The sequence below is a fragment of the Hipposideros armiger genome, unplaced genomic scaffold (assembly GCF_001890085.2).
Source record: "Hipposideros armiger isolate ML-2016 unplaced genomic scaffold, ASM189008v1 scaffold_71, whole genome shotgun sequence".
In the NCBI taxonomy this organism is placed as follows: domain Eukaryota; kingdom Metazoa; phylum Chordata; class Mammalia; order Chiroptera; family Hipposideridae; genus Hipposideros; species Hipposideros armiger.
Window position 1 is genome coordinate 2864417 of NW_017731421.1, and position 16347 is coordinate 2880763.

Consider the following 16347-nt stretch of genomic DNA (forward strand, 5'->3'; position numbering starts at 1 on the left):
CAGTGTCACTGGCCCTCATATGTGGGATCCGAACCGGGGCCCTCTGGCATCCCAAGCGAGTTCTTAACCATCGCGCCACTCGGCCGGCCCCCAAGCCAGCTCTTAACCAACGCGCCACTCGGCCGGCCCTGGGAAAGACAGCTTTTAACTGAGCATATTACCGCCCCCCCCAAAAAAAAAATCAGGGTTCTGTGAGCACAGAATAAGGGGAGATGGATATTGAATTGGCCACTGACAGTGTTTGCTGCAGCCTGTGACATAGTCAGAGCTCAATAAATATTTGTAAATTGAATGTCAGCGCTAGGCATTCAAGGTTGAATGAGTGAGCTGTTCAAGTTCATCCTAGTGATAGAACAGGGGCTAGGACTTTGGTAGGCTGAGTTCCAGCCCAAAACTCTTTCTACAATCTAGTACCACCTCAATATCTTAAATCTAGTAATATGAGTATTTGGTTCTGCCTTCTTTTCAAGAATCATAGTTCCTTCTCTGCAGTATCTGATTCCTCTAAAAGATATATAACCAATCTTATTATTGGGGATTTCCTCTCCAATTCCTCTGTAGTATTTACCCAAAAAACCTTAGTAATAGGAATGTGACATTGGTGGGAATCTAATAAATGTAAGATCTTGGTGGGTTTTGTGGGGTTTTCCCAGTTTTTGACTTGACTTACTTCCAGACTCAAATTTATTATGACAGGTAACTCTATCTCACCCAACACTACAGAGTTATTAATAACTTGCCCTGCTGAATAAATCAGAGACCCTGAAAAAATGTGGAGTAAGCATTTGTTATGCACATATGGGATTTACCAAGTTTCTGCATTTGAAGGTCTAATATTAGGATTCACATGTTGTGCAAGGCTTTGCAGAGGAAAAGACATTTCAAATCTTCTCGACTTTGAAAATAGGGTATACTTTGCATGCAATCAAGTCTGTGTCAGTATAGTGATTTTGAATAAATCACCAAGAAACAAGGTTTCAGTAAACTATAAGAACCACATTTCAGGATCATTTTAAAAGCAGAAAATAAAATTAGGTGGAAGGAAAAAGATTAGATGAAAGGATTTACATAGACTGATAGATCAGGAGTTAGTAGGCTGTACTTTAGGTTGGGTTCTGCTTGTAATTAGTGGTGTGACCTTTTGGGACCCTTTGACATTCAGGGGCTTCAGTTCTGTCATCTCTAAGAGGAGAAGCCCTATGCATGTCTAAATTCTGTGATTCCATTTCTTATGCACTGAGAGCAAGAGAGCTACTTTGTGAAGTTATATAATGGCCAAATCCTGAAAAGGGCATGCTAACCTTTTGCTGGTGTTACCCTTGGATTTAAGGCTGATACATTTTTAAAAATTTATTTGTCATAGAATTATTATTATTATTTTGGCATATTACCATGTGTTGGCAATTTACATGGTTGTAATCATCAGACACACACTGTCTTGAATTCTACTGTTTCCACTTAACATTTTCTCATAAATATTTGCCTCATAATATTTTCTCATAAATATAGTTTCAATAGTCTTCATAATTATGGTCTTCGTGGTGCTGTATTATTCCACTTGGCTGATATGCTGCAGATTTGGAGTCCTCCCTTCTTCTTACACCCCACCTTCAGTTCCTCAGCACTTTTGTCAGCTCTATCTTCAGATTACATACAGAATCTGAGCACAGCTCACCATCTCCATTGCAGCCACCCTGTCCAAGCCACCACCATTATGTGCCAAGTGAGTTCGCATACGTCCACCTGCTCAGCCCTGAAAAACAAAATGAAGAAAGTAGCTGGTTTAAAAGAAATGTGTGGTAGAGTTAGTATGTATTTACCCATCATCCTTTCTCATCTTCTTTGTCAGTCATAGAGCTCTGATTATTTTATTTGGGATAGCAATAAGTTCAGCTAAAGGTCTACTTCTCCCATCATCCCTTGCAGCCTGGGCGGTGTAAGTGCAAATCTTGGGTGTGGTTTTCAGGGACTCTCCTTAAAGAAGAGTAACTTAGCAGGAGGGAGCCTCTCTTTTGACACTCGTCCTTCCTTGTCTTACTTTCTGGAAAGATGTGAAGGCTGGACCTGCAGTAGGCATATTGGGCCCAAGGAGCTTCTTTGAGAATGGAAGTGACATACTAAGGATGGCACCGCAGAAAATACACTCGGGTCCCTAACGCTGTCAGAGATACTATCCCTTCTCTGCTATGTTTGCCTAGAGGCTTCTTGTTTGTGAGAGAATAAACCCCTATGTGTTTCAGTTGGGACTCTGCTATTAGCAGCTGAACACAATTCCTAAGTGATATGTCATCTTACACACCTGCTTTTGAATTACTATTCTGTTCAGGTCTGGCCTTCTCCAAAAGCTGCCACAAAAGTGCTGCAATATTAAGAGCACTGAAAAAGCCAGCTGCTTACGAAATAGACTTTCCTGGTTGCTGATGCCTAACATTCCCTGGATAGTGGCCAAAGCTTTGTTTTAACACTCAAGAGAAGGCTTATGTGGCAAATACAATAAAATGTATTCTCTGAGCTTGTCCTGAGTTTTGATCAGGGGTGTGGAAGGAACATGACATGGATGAATACCTGGGGAAGAGCGGGTGTCAAAGGGAGAGGAACTCATGGCAGAGTCAGGTAGGCAGACACTAGAACCCAGATGACATATATCACCAGCAGCATAAGTTTGCTTAGGATGGGCTCAGGTAAGGGGCCAGTAGTAAAATAACCAACGTCTACAGAGCACTCATTCTGTACCATGCACTTTACTTAATTATTTCATTTAATCCTTACAACATCCCTAATAGGTGGTATTGTTAGTACGCCCATTTTGCAGATGAGGAAAGTGAGGCACAGAGAGGTTAAATAAACAGGAGGCCTGACATTTGAACCGAGGTCTATTTTCATGCCAGAGCCCCAGCTCTAACTAATGATAATTTTTACAAATAATAGTAGCCAACCTATATCAAGCACTTATCATGTGCCAAGCATTTCACATGTTTTAACTTTAACAACCTCATGAGGTCAAACTCGTGTCCCCATTTTATAGATGAGGAAACTGAGGCAAAGAGAGGTTAAGGCATTTGCCCGAGGGTTTAAGTAGCTAGAGACCTGAAAGTGAGAGACCTGAAATTTGAACTCAAGTTTGTCTCTCCCCAGAACTAATGAATACTGAGGAGATAAACTGTTTTTTCTAAATTTTTTCAAGGCCCCTCAATTTCTACCCTACTAAAAAGCCAGAACATAAACAGCATCATGCAGCACAATATACTTGTCCGATGCTCTATTCACTGTTAGCAGTGAACACTATAGAAACCTACTGACACAGGCATTAATGACACCCGAGGGACAATGATACCCATTATTCTCCTTATTTTACAAATTAGGAAGCACAGAGGTCACAGACTTACCCAAATGCAATAGAGGAATCAAAATACATTTTAGGGGTGTCCTATGGCAATCGGACCCTGCTCCTGGCAGTCTAGGGGGAAGATGAAGGATTTCTTCTGCATAATTCTGAGCTTGTAAAGGTCCCACAAAGCCCAGACTTAAAGAGGAAATTTTAAAGATGAAGCTTTATTTCTCCTCCTTCTCTCCCCCTTTGGGAATAAAGGTTCGTTTTTCACTCCTGAGGAATTCAGTCACCGCAGCGGATAGTCTGGGAACAATGTGTTAGAAGCTCAGGGGATGGGGCTAGAGGTGCTTGGAATGGAAGAGGCCCCATGAATCATACTGACATCCAAACAAGTGCCTTGGAGAGAGGAGAGGGACAGACTGAACTAGGACTACCGGCTGCATTGCCACCATCAGCCGCTGCTTTCTGTGGCCTCGGGCATGTTCTCTTCCAGCTGACAGGGAAAGTCACAGAGGTGACCGGAGGACACAGAAGAAATCCTGAGCTGAGGCTGGAATTTGCTTTCTGGTGCATTGGGACAAGTTCCCCCAAGAGTCTCCTTGGCTTCTCCTCTTTGCTGAGAACTTGAGTTGGATAGATTGAGTCTCCAACAATTCAAGCTGGAGGGTTCTGAAAAGGAGACAGATCTCTGTGTTTGAAAACATCCCCTGGCAGTGCTGCTGTGAGGGGACAGAGCCGCCAAGGGTCAGCACCTTTTAGTTCCACCATGTTGAATAGCCCAATGCATGGACCGTTAAAGCCCATGTTAGTTAATGCTCATTTTTGCTCGGATTCAAGCTCGCCGATAATTTTTTTTTTAAACAAAATCAAAACAACAATGAGAAACTATTTTCCACTTTTTAAATACCACTTGAATTTGTTTTTTTAAGAATTTATTGGGGAATTGGAGAAGGGGAACAGTGTTGGGGTATTGGGGAAGGGGAACAGACAAGTTGTTGTCCTTCAATCTTAGCTGTGGAGGGCGTAGCTAGCTCAGCTCCCAAGTCCAGTCACCATCTGGCCGCCCATCGGCAGCTCAGGCAGCTCAGCTCAAGGTGCTGTGTTCAATCTTAGTTGCGAGTGGGCATAGCCCACCATCCCATGCAGGAGTCGAACCCAGAAACCTTGTTGCTAAGAGCGCATGCTCTAACCTCTGAGCCATTCTGCCGCCTTTTGGCAGCTCAGTGGCAGCTCAGCTCGGGCACAGCTCACTGGCCCATGTGGGAATTGAACTGGTGACCCTGTTGCTCAGAGCTCATGCTCTTAACCAACTGAGCCACTCGGCTGGCCCGGAAATGTTTTTATAGCAGTCAGTGCTAAGATGGGAAAGCGGCATGCCATGATTTTGTAATAGTAGCTAGAAGTGAAGATTGGCAAACAGCTTGGCAAGAGCCTTGCAATATTCATATTCTTTGACCCACTAATTTCACTCAGGAATTTAACCTAAGGAAGTATTTAGAAATGCAAACAGTGATTGGTATGCAAGGATATTGTTATAAACACCGTTTTTGAAATCTATCCAGAGTAATTACCCCACACAGTCACCTTTGTGGAAATAGTCACCTTTTCCTGGGGTTGAAATGCTATCTTCTTACCCATCCCAGCTTCCTGGCCTCCACTGATTGATTGGAGAAAGTAGAACTGGGCACCTGATCTGAACCGAGCCAGTGCGAGTTCCCATCCCCTTGACCAGTGGTCATTTATAGGTCCAGGGATGGCCAGTTATTTTTCAAGTTGGGTTTCCCTTGCACCTGAAGTAGTGCAGATATTTATAGCAGCATTGGCTTTAATAGTGAAAATTTGAAACACAAAATGTGTTCTGATGCAGGACTGGCTAAGTAAACTATGGTGTGCCTATCAATGGAATATAGTATTATGATCGTTACAGCCCACATTCAAACATGCTGGGTAACAACTCCCATTTAGAAAGATATCTTCCCTGGACCCGCCATGTCCCCCTCTATCTCATATCCCATCTTTCTCCTCCCTTTCCTGAAAAACTCCTAGACAGACTTCTCTGAACTCATTGCCACCACTCTCTGCTCCCATTCTTTCTGGAAGCCCCTCTCTCAGCCTCTGCTCCACAAAATAGCTCTTGTCAGCGTCACCAATGATGTTCACGTTGCCACGTCCGTTGGCCGATTTTCAGTCCTCCTCTTTCTAGACCTTAGACCTCAGTAGCATTTGACTGATGCCAGTTGATGGTTTACATCTTCTCGAAAGTCTTCCTTCACTTGGCTTCTGAAACGCAACTCTTTCTTGTTCTCCTACCTCCTGGCTCCTCCTTTTTCTCCCCATGTCTAGACATTGTAGTGCCCCAGAACCCAGTCCTCAGGTTTCTGTTCTTTTTTTCTTCTCGCGTGGTGACCTCATCCTGCCCATGGTTTTAAATTTCATCTATGCCCTAACGACTTTTAAGTTCTAGCTTCAATTTCAGCTTCTCCCCTAAACTCCAGACTCCTCTATCAAACTGCTTACTTGCCGTGTGGATTTGGATATTTAATAGGCATCTCGAACTTGTCCGAAATAGAACTCTTAATTTCCCTGACACCCCGATAGCCATCTCTGCAATTGGCTCCTCTCCCAATCTTCCAGCCTCAGCCAATGGGCACTGCCATCCCCCGTGTTGCCCAGGCTCATTTATGAATAGAGGCCCCTGGATAGTAGAATCACAGGTGATTTTTCTGTTTTTCTTTACACTGTTGAATGAAGAGCACTGATCAGAGGAAGAATCAATCATATTACAGAAGGGAACGAATGTAGGAATAAAAAGTAGATACGGAGTCTGTGAATTTAAGGCAATGGGTACAAGACATAAAGACCTGATAGAAAAACAGGTGAGATAAAGAGATGCAGACTTGAGATTGCAAAATGTGTGCAATGTTATGACCGAGAGAGCAACAATAGCTGGAGTTTGACCAAATAGAGCAGCAGGTCCATATGAGACTGACAATGGCAGGACTTGGCATTACCGCATGTGCTGGGTCAGACCGTAACATTTGGTCTGGGTTCTAGACTAGGGAAGAATGACGCTTATGACAGTTCAAAATTCCTTCTCCTTAGGATTACTCCTGAAGTAGCACAGAGAGTGTGAATAGGACAAGAGCATAAATTAGTGGACTTGGCCCCCATTTTCTTATCTCAGAGAGATGCCCCTAAACTTAGGCCATGCAGAGTGAAGTGCCTGCCAGATCAGAGGAGCACAGAATCACAAGCTTGGTGCTTTCTACACCCTCAGCCATGGCAGCAGCTAAAAACAACTAATATTACCATATAAGGCAGCAATCCTGCTTCTCAGCCAATCAGGTCATCTAAGCTTAAGGTCCTGGTTCCAAGACCTGAAATTCTGTATGGGGTAACCTTCTGTTATCTGCACATGCACTTCAAGGCCAGGCATCTTCTGTTTCTGTGTGCCAAGGGGCTTTCTGTGTGCAAGACTAGCCACAGAAATCTGTATGAGCCAGGGTCCTCCAGAACCACCAACAAGGGGAGAGAGAGAGAGATAGAAAAAGAGAGAGAAAGGGAGAGAGAGAGAAAGTTTAAGGAATTTGTTCACACCATTACAGAAGCTTGGCAAATCCAAAATCTGATGGGGCAGGCCAACAGGCTGGGGACTCAGGAAAGAACTGAAGATAGACTGCAGACTGACTGAAGACTGTCTTCTGGCAGAATCCCCTCTTGCTGGAGGGAGGCCAGTCTTTGTTCTATTAAAGCCTTCAACTGATTGGATGAGGCCCACCCACATTATGGAGAGTAATCTGCTTTACTCTAAATCCACTGATTTAAATGTTAATCTCATCCCCCAAATCACCTTCACAGAAACATCTAGAATGATGTTTGACCAAATATCTGGGCACCATGAAATTAACCATCACAACAGCCTCACTTCAGTTAAGAGAATCCCTATTTCATGGTGAGGCAACTTCATGCAAGTGAAGTCAAAGCACCACACGTGATCTAAATGGCTCCACCTTGGGAGAAGGTCGGGGAGGGGGTCTGGGAAAGGTTTGTGCATCTGATGGAACACATGTGTGTTACACACAAATGAACTAAATTGAGCCTGGGCACTTCAGAGTTTCTGAATTTCAAATGATGTTCTCACAGCTCTTACTGACTTTAGACAGAGTCCATGTAGACAATAAATCCTGTGGTTGCAGATCCATGATGTTCCATCTGCTTCATCCGCTGGCATCACTGCCTGGAAGGAACCTTGAAGTAGAGAAGCTCACTCACCCATTGTCCTGGGACCACAGGGATTATAGCCACCCACTGATTAGATGGCTAGAGCCCAGGAAGGCCGAACCTACCTGAATATGATCATGGGAGAAGAACAAGGAAACAATATGTGCTTTCTTATTTTATAAATTTCCTACCGAAATATAAAAATGTATTTTTATATAAGAAATATAAAATATATACTTGTTGGGGGAGAGGAAAGAGAGCAGAGAGTAGGGGCCAGGAAACAAGAGAACACAAAGAGAGGACCTAGGAAAGTCGCACAACTCATTCCACCACTTGGAAGCTCTTTGCCCGGGGCCTCACCCACGTCACTGGTTGGACTCGATCCCTTTGTTCTTGTTCCCGGCCATTAATCTAACCTTGAATCCTGGATTCTGATGTTATGTGTTGTTTCATTCTCGTATTCTATTTTTCTGAACTTGGCCTGCAAGATTGAATATGATTCATTTTATAATAAATGTTCATGGGAAGAGCCTGAGCCTTTTTCCTAACATTTGATTGATGTTGCCTTGTAATAATGATTTTTCTTGAGCTACTTTGCCATTCCTTATTTATAAAATCATAAATTACAAGGTCGGATGATATGTGAGGATTCATTGAGTTCAACTCTTAGAAGGTGAGGAACCTGAAGCCCAAAGAGAATCAATGACTTGCTCAAGACCCGCATCTCAATGAGATGAACCTAGGCTCCAGCTCACCTGAGTTCCAATGCTTTTCCCCCTGAATCACAGGGAACAAGCCAGCTGCATTATGGGGAAGAAGCAGGGCCCCTTCCTACCAACAGAGGCACATGATGCCTTCCACACATTGCACGTTACTCTGGGAATTCATAGCCTAATTTGGTATTAAACAAAATGGCTCACATGGCTGAGCTGGGCCAAGTGAATGGTCAGCAAAACAGAGACCTGAGCTCCCCTGGATGATAACCAGGAGCAGTCCCTGAAGGGGTAAGACAAACGTATTAAGCTTTTCTGCAAAGCCAATGTTGGGCAATGGTCTGATTGCTGGATAAATCACACCAGGAAATTGAAATGAGTGGTGAGGATAGCATAAGCAGGGTACATTATAGAGTAGCAAACAGTTCTCTATACCTTAGAGAAATCACTCTGTCAGAAGGGGAGAGTAACTGTGCAGCATGTCCAGGGAAATAAGGAGAGACAAGGAAGAAGAAAAGAGCGTATATGAGAGACATAAATCAAAAGGATAAATTGATGTTAGAGGTAGCCTGGAATTAAAAGGACATAAGAAACTGATTGCTAAAGACAGGGTTGAAAGGGGACAGAAAAATTACAAGGGAAACAAAAAACCCAAAAGTATACTTACCTCTCAACAGTTCATGGACTTGATTTATTCATAGTATGTTTTTTTAATGTCAGGTTAGACGGACATGACCATGAACTACAGAGCCCCTGCCCTCTCTCTTTGCTAGCCTATGCACAGAGAATGCAAATTAGCATGATGCTAAAGTATGAACAGGAGATTGAATTTGTTGCAGTCTTAGCTATCAATCATTTATTAACTTATTCAATTTTTCAAACTTATTAATTGAGCATCTAATATATACCAAGCACTGTACTACAGTACAATAATACACCGTATTACTGCAGTTTCTGTCCTCATTGAGCTAATTCCCTAATGGGGGTGGGGGACAATGATGTACCATAAAAGCACATAAAAGTGATTTTAGGGTATCAGTCACCCTATAGCTTGGGTATCAGGACTAATCTCCTACACATGGCATAAAACCTGAATAATAATGGCTTAAACAATAGGGGTTTATTTTTCACACATAATAAGAAATACAAGCAAATAGAGATTTATGTTTCATACATAAAAATACAAATATAGGGCTGGCTGAGTGGTGCGTTGGTTAGAAGTTGGCTTCAGACACCAGCTCTGAGCAGCAGGGCCCTGGTTCAGATCCTACATGAGAGCCAGTGATGCTGCGCCCTCTACAGCTAAGATGGTGAACAACAGCTCGACCTGGAGCTGGGCTGCCGTGAGTCACTGGAGTCAGCGTAGGCTGCAGTGGGGCTGGCTGGCAGCTGGCATGAGCTTTCGTGAGCTTTCGTGAGCTGTCATCCAATGACCGGGAAGTGACTGCCTCACCCAGGAGGAGAAGAATGATAATACCAACATGGGCCAGTGAAGCAACGTCCTCCACAACTAGAATGAAGAACAAAAGGACAGCAACTTGTCTGTTCCCCTTCCCCAATTCTCCAATAAAATCTTTATAAAAAGAAAAAATACAAATAAAGGCAATCCGGAGAAAGTGCAACCGCTCAAACATGACACCAGGACCCAGACTGGGTCTATTTATCTAGACAGGTAGTAGGGAACAGTTAAGGGCAGGGATGTTGGCACGAGGCTGCTGCTTATTAGCTTTTATTGACTCTTATTATTAAATTTTGGCTCTGCTACTTATTAGCTATTGCTTAACCTCTCTCCAGTTCTCTAGTCTTCTTGTCTGTAAAGTGGTGATGAAAATAATGGCCCCCCACATAAGTATAGTCCACTGATCTTTGACAAAGGAGCAATGGCAACACAATGGAGCAAAAATAGTCTTTTCAACAAATGGTGCTGGAAGAACTGGACATCACAGGCAAACGGCGATGGCTTTTTAGATACGACACCAAAGGTATGGTTCATGAAAGACATCATTGATAAGCTGGGCTTCATTAAAATGAAAAACTATGCTCTGAAAAAAAATGTCAAGGGAATGAGAATATAAGCCACGGACTGGGAGAAAGTGTTTGCAAAAGACAAGTCTGACAAAGGACCATTATCCAAAATATACAAAGAACTCTTAAAACTCAACAATGAGAACACATACGATACGAGTACAACCCAATTAAAAAGTGGGCCAAAGACCTTAATGGACTTCTCACCACAGAAGACATACAGATGGCAAATAAGCATATGGAAAGATGCCCCACATCATATATGCCATCAGGAAAAGGCAAACTAAAAGTTATGAAACCTGTCCAAGACACCACCAAGGGAGCCCTACGGGAGGCAAAAGATGAATACAACATAACACAGTTGTGAGCAATGACTGAAAAACATAAAACTGCTTCACGAGGGAGTGAGAAGACATATCGATAAAGAAAAAAAAATCTGTGCTTGGTAAGAATTTAGAAATCATCTATTGGTCTCCTTGATGTTCCTAAAATTCCAAGCCTGCTCCAGACTCGGGGCCTTGACACCTGCTGTTGCCTTTGCTTCAATGCTGTTCCTCTGCATAGCTTTACAGCTAGCTCCCCCACTTCCTTTCCTCTTAGCTTCAAAGTGACTCTCTCAGTGAGCCTTTCCCTGACCCAATTTCCACTCTCTCCCTAACACTTAACATCTTTCTTTCATGCTTTTTTTTTTCTCCCATAGCACCTATCACTAACATGCTATGTGGTTGACTTATTCTATTTATTTTCTGTTTCCTTCGTGAGAGCAGGGATTTTGTCTGCTTTGTTCACTTCTATATCTTGGAGCCTAGAATGTTTTCAAGTACATGTTGAATCCATGCTAAAGGAGCCAATAGGGACTCCAAGATTTCGAATCTGGGTGATCAGGAAATGGTGGTTGGGTTGGCAGAAATAAGATACCTGAGAAAGTTCGCTTGGACAGAAAGACTCAGCATGTGACATTTGTAATAAGTCCTGCTAGAGTGGCAGTCATGAATGTAAAGAGGAAGAAAATCCTAGATGTTTAATGTCCCAACGCATGGTCAATGAGCTCTATCTGTACCCTGTCTCCCACCGGGTAGGCCACTGTCTCCCTGAACACAGCTGGCACCTTTTCACTCTCACCGTGCCCCTAAATGTTCACCCATAAACTTGGAAGCGCTGGATGTGGAGCAAGCCGACTAGGGCCCTTATCCTGGCTGAGCTAAGAACTAGCCAGGTGACCTTGGATGATCAGTCCTTCATTTCAGATCTCAACTTCCTCATCAAAAAAAAATATGAGAAGGTTGAAGATGATTTCTCAGGTTCCTCCAGGCTTTGCAGATCCTGTGATGCCAGGTCCAAAAGGCTGAAAGCTAAGCTATTACATAAGAGATCCTTTTTAGCCTTCATCATCTGTGATTCTAAGAAGGGTACAATGCGGGCATCCTTGTGTTCCAATAGCAGATGCAGGGCTCAGGCAGATGGGCCCTCTAGGGGGGCAGGGCAAAGCTGTTTCCTTCAGGAAGATGCCCAAGAAAGGGTGGCATTTTGCTTTTTCGCCTGAATGCACGCTCCCCACTGTAGCAATCTCATTCTTAGAGCGCCACCTACTGATAAAAGACTTTTCAGCAGCCAATGAAATGGGCTCTTAAAACGGGTTATCTGTTGGGCTCGAATAAGTAACTTTCAGGAAAGAATGTCAGGTAATATTTAAAAACAAAAATTCTCCCACAAAGAGGCTTCTGTCACAGCTTTAACACGTATAAAAGAAAAGGAAATAGAGCTTTGCAGGCCTTCTTCAGGATGTATGAGAAAGAACCAAACCTCTAATTTGCTCTTCTCCTTTACAAGGGGGTCCCTTGCTCAGTAAAACAAGCATTTTCCTGAAAAGTCATGAGTGTTAACCAAATTTGAATAGAGAAACTTACATTTTAATTGCAGTTCGGTGGGAGTGGGGTGGGGGGTAGATCACTGCTTTAAAGAGTCCCACGGGTAACCCTGTTCTAAAGAAAAATAATCACTCCAAAATGTTTGCTTTAGTAAGTTTAGCCTCTCATTTATATTGTTTTCAATCTGGGCCCACCTGTTCTTGTGACGTGGGTTCTGGGCAATTTTAAATGACAGCTTTTAGCTCACACTCTCTTTAAAAACAAACCAAGTACACTCAAAACCCATTTTGAGCTGGCAGTGAGGCATGTGTAAGAGGTTATTTATGATGTGCTATGCCTGCCTGGATCCGGTGGGCCGCCCAGATGGGCTCCACACTCTTGTCCTTCCCAGATGAGAGGCCTCTCTGCCCAGCCATCCCAGGCTTGTTAAACGTTGTCTTCAGCAACTACCACCCTAGACTTAGAGAGAAAAAGACTTTCTACCTTTTGCCAAGAAAAGAAGGTTCTGAGAAGTCCAACCATGGCACTACATAGTTAAAAGCTTGGGCTCTGAGGTCAGGAAGAACTTGATTTATACCCCTGCACTGACTTTCACTTTCTGTCATTTGAAATGCTGGGTAACTTACTTAGCCTCTCTGGGACTCAATTTGCTCAGCTATAAAATGGGATAATAAAAGGGACCTACCTCATCAGGCTGTTGTCAAGACTGAGTGTGATACACAACAGCAGGCACCTGATAGGGCTCAATAAATGGTGGTGATCATTATTAGTAATATGGAATGCAAACGTCCCTCGCTCAGCCAACATTAATAGGGGGATTAAAAGGGCAAAACAAGGCAATGGGTTAGAAATCAGAAGACCTAAGGTTTTTATCCCAGTTCTGTTAGGAACTACCCATGTGACTCGGAGGACTCACCCAGTTGGTTCTCTTTGGGCCCCAGTCTCTTCATTTATTAGATAAAATCCCTAGTATACCTGGTCCTTTTCAGCTCTGAAATTAAAATCAATGAGAAATGTTGCTTTTCAAGTGGTTTTAAAGTTCTGAGTCATGGAAATAATATTATTATAAAAATGGCTATTCTGAGGCTAAGAAAACATTGTTCAATCAAATCTTTAGGTTGAATATTTTCCCCCACGTTAGAGCTCTTATAAATATGAGAACATTTTGGAGCACAAAGACTTCCTTGTAGATTGTTATTAAAGGTTTGAGTTTAAATGAGGTCGGGGGGAGGCAGAGCCTCTGCACCAATGGCCCGGCTGAGCAAAGCTCCAGACAGGCTTTGTCAGGGCACAGCGAGAACAGGGCTGGGACAACTCTGAGGTTTCGCGCATGGGGCTCCCGCTGGATTGAATTATGTCAAATTGAGGAGCTGCTTGTAAAATGAGCAAATATACCCCAAGGATCAGATTTTAACCAACACATTGTACCTTTCAAACTGCTGAGTACAACATGTGGGGAAATGACCTTGTAATCAAATCAGACCGCCAATGTGAGGTCAGCCCAGAATGGAAGTAATTTTGGAAATAGAAATCAAATTTATGTCTTGTCTTATTCCACCATCTTTTATCGATTCTTTGGCTAGATTGGGGATAGGTAGTTAATGTAGCCGGTCTGAAGGCAGCTAGCCTGCTGAGCAGTGAAATTCTTTTTTCTAGAAAATCTAACTTGGCCTCACTAGTGAAGCAACCCAAGGATAAGATCCCAAAGAAGCATATAAAGGTAAGTTGTAGGTATTATATGTTAACCCTTGACGAGCAAAGCATATTGGAACTGGGGAATTTTCCAATAAAAACTAGTATTTCTCTTACCAGCTAATTTTTTTGATTGGCTTTGTTTTGTGTTTAAAATAGTGAATTATATTCAAATGGAATAGCTTAGGACTGCGAACTGTTTTCTAGGCCCACTTAGCCAACCAACACCACACATTTTTATTATGAACTAAAATTATAAATAGAAAAACAATAACAACAAAAACAAAGGCTCCCCTTAATTCCAGAACCCAAAGAGAACCATGAGGATAGATTTACAGTACTTTTTTCTATATATTTGTATGTAGATGTAAATAAAATAGGTATAGAATCCATGGCTTTGTTTTTTAAATAGCTATACAGAAAATTCTGGCATGCTTTGAAAATAAAAAAGATTGACAAGGAACGGATCATGGGCAAGTTACAAAACTGAAACTTACAATATTCAAAACTCAAGAGGGCATTTGACTGATATTATGGAGTAGGGTATAATTTCAGAAGACAAAAATAATTTTCAATTTAAAAGGCATGCTCTTCCTTTCCGAGGTTTTTTTTTTGTCAGGTCTGTTTGTATATTTTGCAGTTTTTCTGCTTCTAATCTCTACAGCAACCTGAGACTATTTAATTATGCCTATCCGTCATTTTCAGTGTTCCTTTTATTGGAAAGAAACTGTAAAGCACTCCCCCAAATCTAATCACAATGATCCTCATTAAACAGTAAAGGGAAGTTATGTGACTTAACATGCTCCACAGCTGTGAGGCTGAAGGGATTATACTGTCAAATGAGAGGAAAAGATGCCATTAAAACTGATTGAATGTAAGACACTGCAAAGACCTGTGTGTCAATAACTTTGAAATGAGCTTGTGATTTGTTATCTTAAGATTCAAGGACTCTATTCCTATCAATGTGGCTGTATTATCTACAGGATCTCTTATGGCATTCGGGGGGGAAAAAGCAGTACAGTAGTTGCCCCTTATCCTCGGGGGATACGTTCCAAAACTCCCAGTGGATGACTGAAACCGTGGATAGTACCAAACGCTATATATTATATTGTGTATTATGTTTTTTCCTATACATACTTCCCTATGATAAACTTTAATTTGTAAATTAGGCACAGTAGAGAGATTAACAACAGTAATGAGTAATAAAATAGAACAATTATAACAGTAAAATAAGTGTCACTTGAACCTAAGCACTGCGATACCGTGATACCTTGATCTGATAACCAAGATGGCGACTAAGTGACTAACACAGAGCATGGGCAATGCTCTGAAAACGCTGGACAAAGGGATGATTCACGTCTCAGGTGGGAAGGAGCTGGATGGTGCAAGGTTTCATCATGCTACTCAGAACAGTGCACAACTTAAAACTTATGAATTGTTTATTCCTGGAATTTTTCATTTAATATTTTTCGAACCATAGTTAGCCGAAGGTCATCGAAACCATGGAAATGGAAACCACAGATAAGGGGGGACTACTGCACATTATACAGCTCATAGCTATATTATGTGGCTTGGAGGTCTACATCTCATGTTGTCATGTGAAATGACACATTGGCGAGATTCTCATGTGCCACCTACACAGGACACATACATAACAGTCAAAGCCAAAAGGTGGCTGCTTAGCAGGTTGTAGTCCATTGAGTTAGCACTGCTCTAATTCACAGAGAATTTTTGAGTCTGAAATATAATTGAGGTGCAATGGATATTGCTGAATATTCCAGTAAATAATGGCCAACATGCATTTAGTGCTTACTTTATGCCAGACATTTACATGAATTAATTCATTTAATCCTGACAATAATCCTGGAAAGCAAGTATTGTTACTGTTCTAATTGTACAGATGAGAAAACTGGAACCTAGCTAGTCAATGTCAGTGAGAATTAGACCCAGGAAACATAGCCCAGAGTCTCTGTGTTTAACAAGATACTCTCTTACCTCTCATTAAAAGAACAAAGATTCACTTAACATAAATTAGAGGCTCTCTCAGTGGTTCCTGGTCTACTTAACTCAGCCATCTTCCAAAACCCAGTAGAACACCTTGCTTCCTGAGACTATATTTGGTCCATTTTCTTTCACTTGCTCTCCTAGGACCATGCACTTCCTCCAGCATAACCCAAGTCATAATTACTAGAAATGACTCATTGGCTCACTCTCCTCCCCCGGAGAATTCTTTAAGAAGGCAGGGACTTTGTTTGTTTTGCTCACCACTGTGGTCTCAGTACAGGGCACAGAGTAGGCACATGATGAGTCTTTAGTGAAGGAATAAATAAATAAGCACATCATAGCTGCCCTCGATCATGGAGGATGATAGAGAAAATGTGCCTTGCGTGGTACAAAGCATGCCACATGTGGAAAAACATTGTGTGATGAACACATTTAACCAAAAGCAGACAGCAGGATCTCCGCAGAGATCGGGCAGGACATCTGCTGGTGGTTC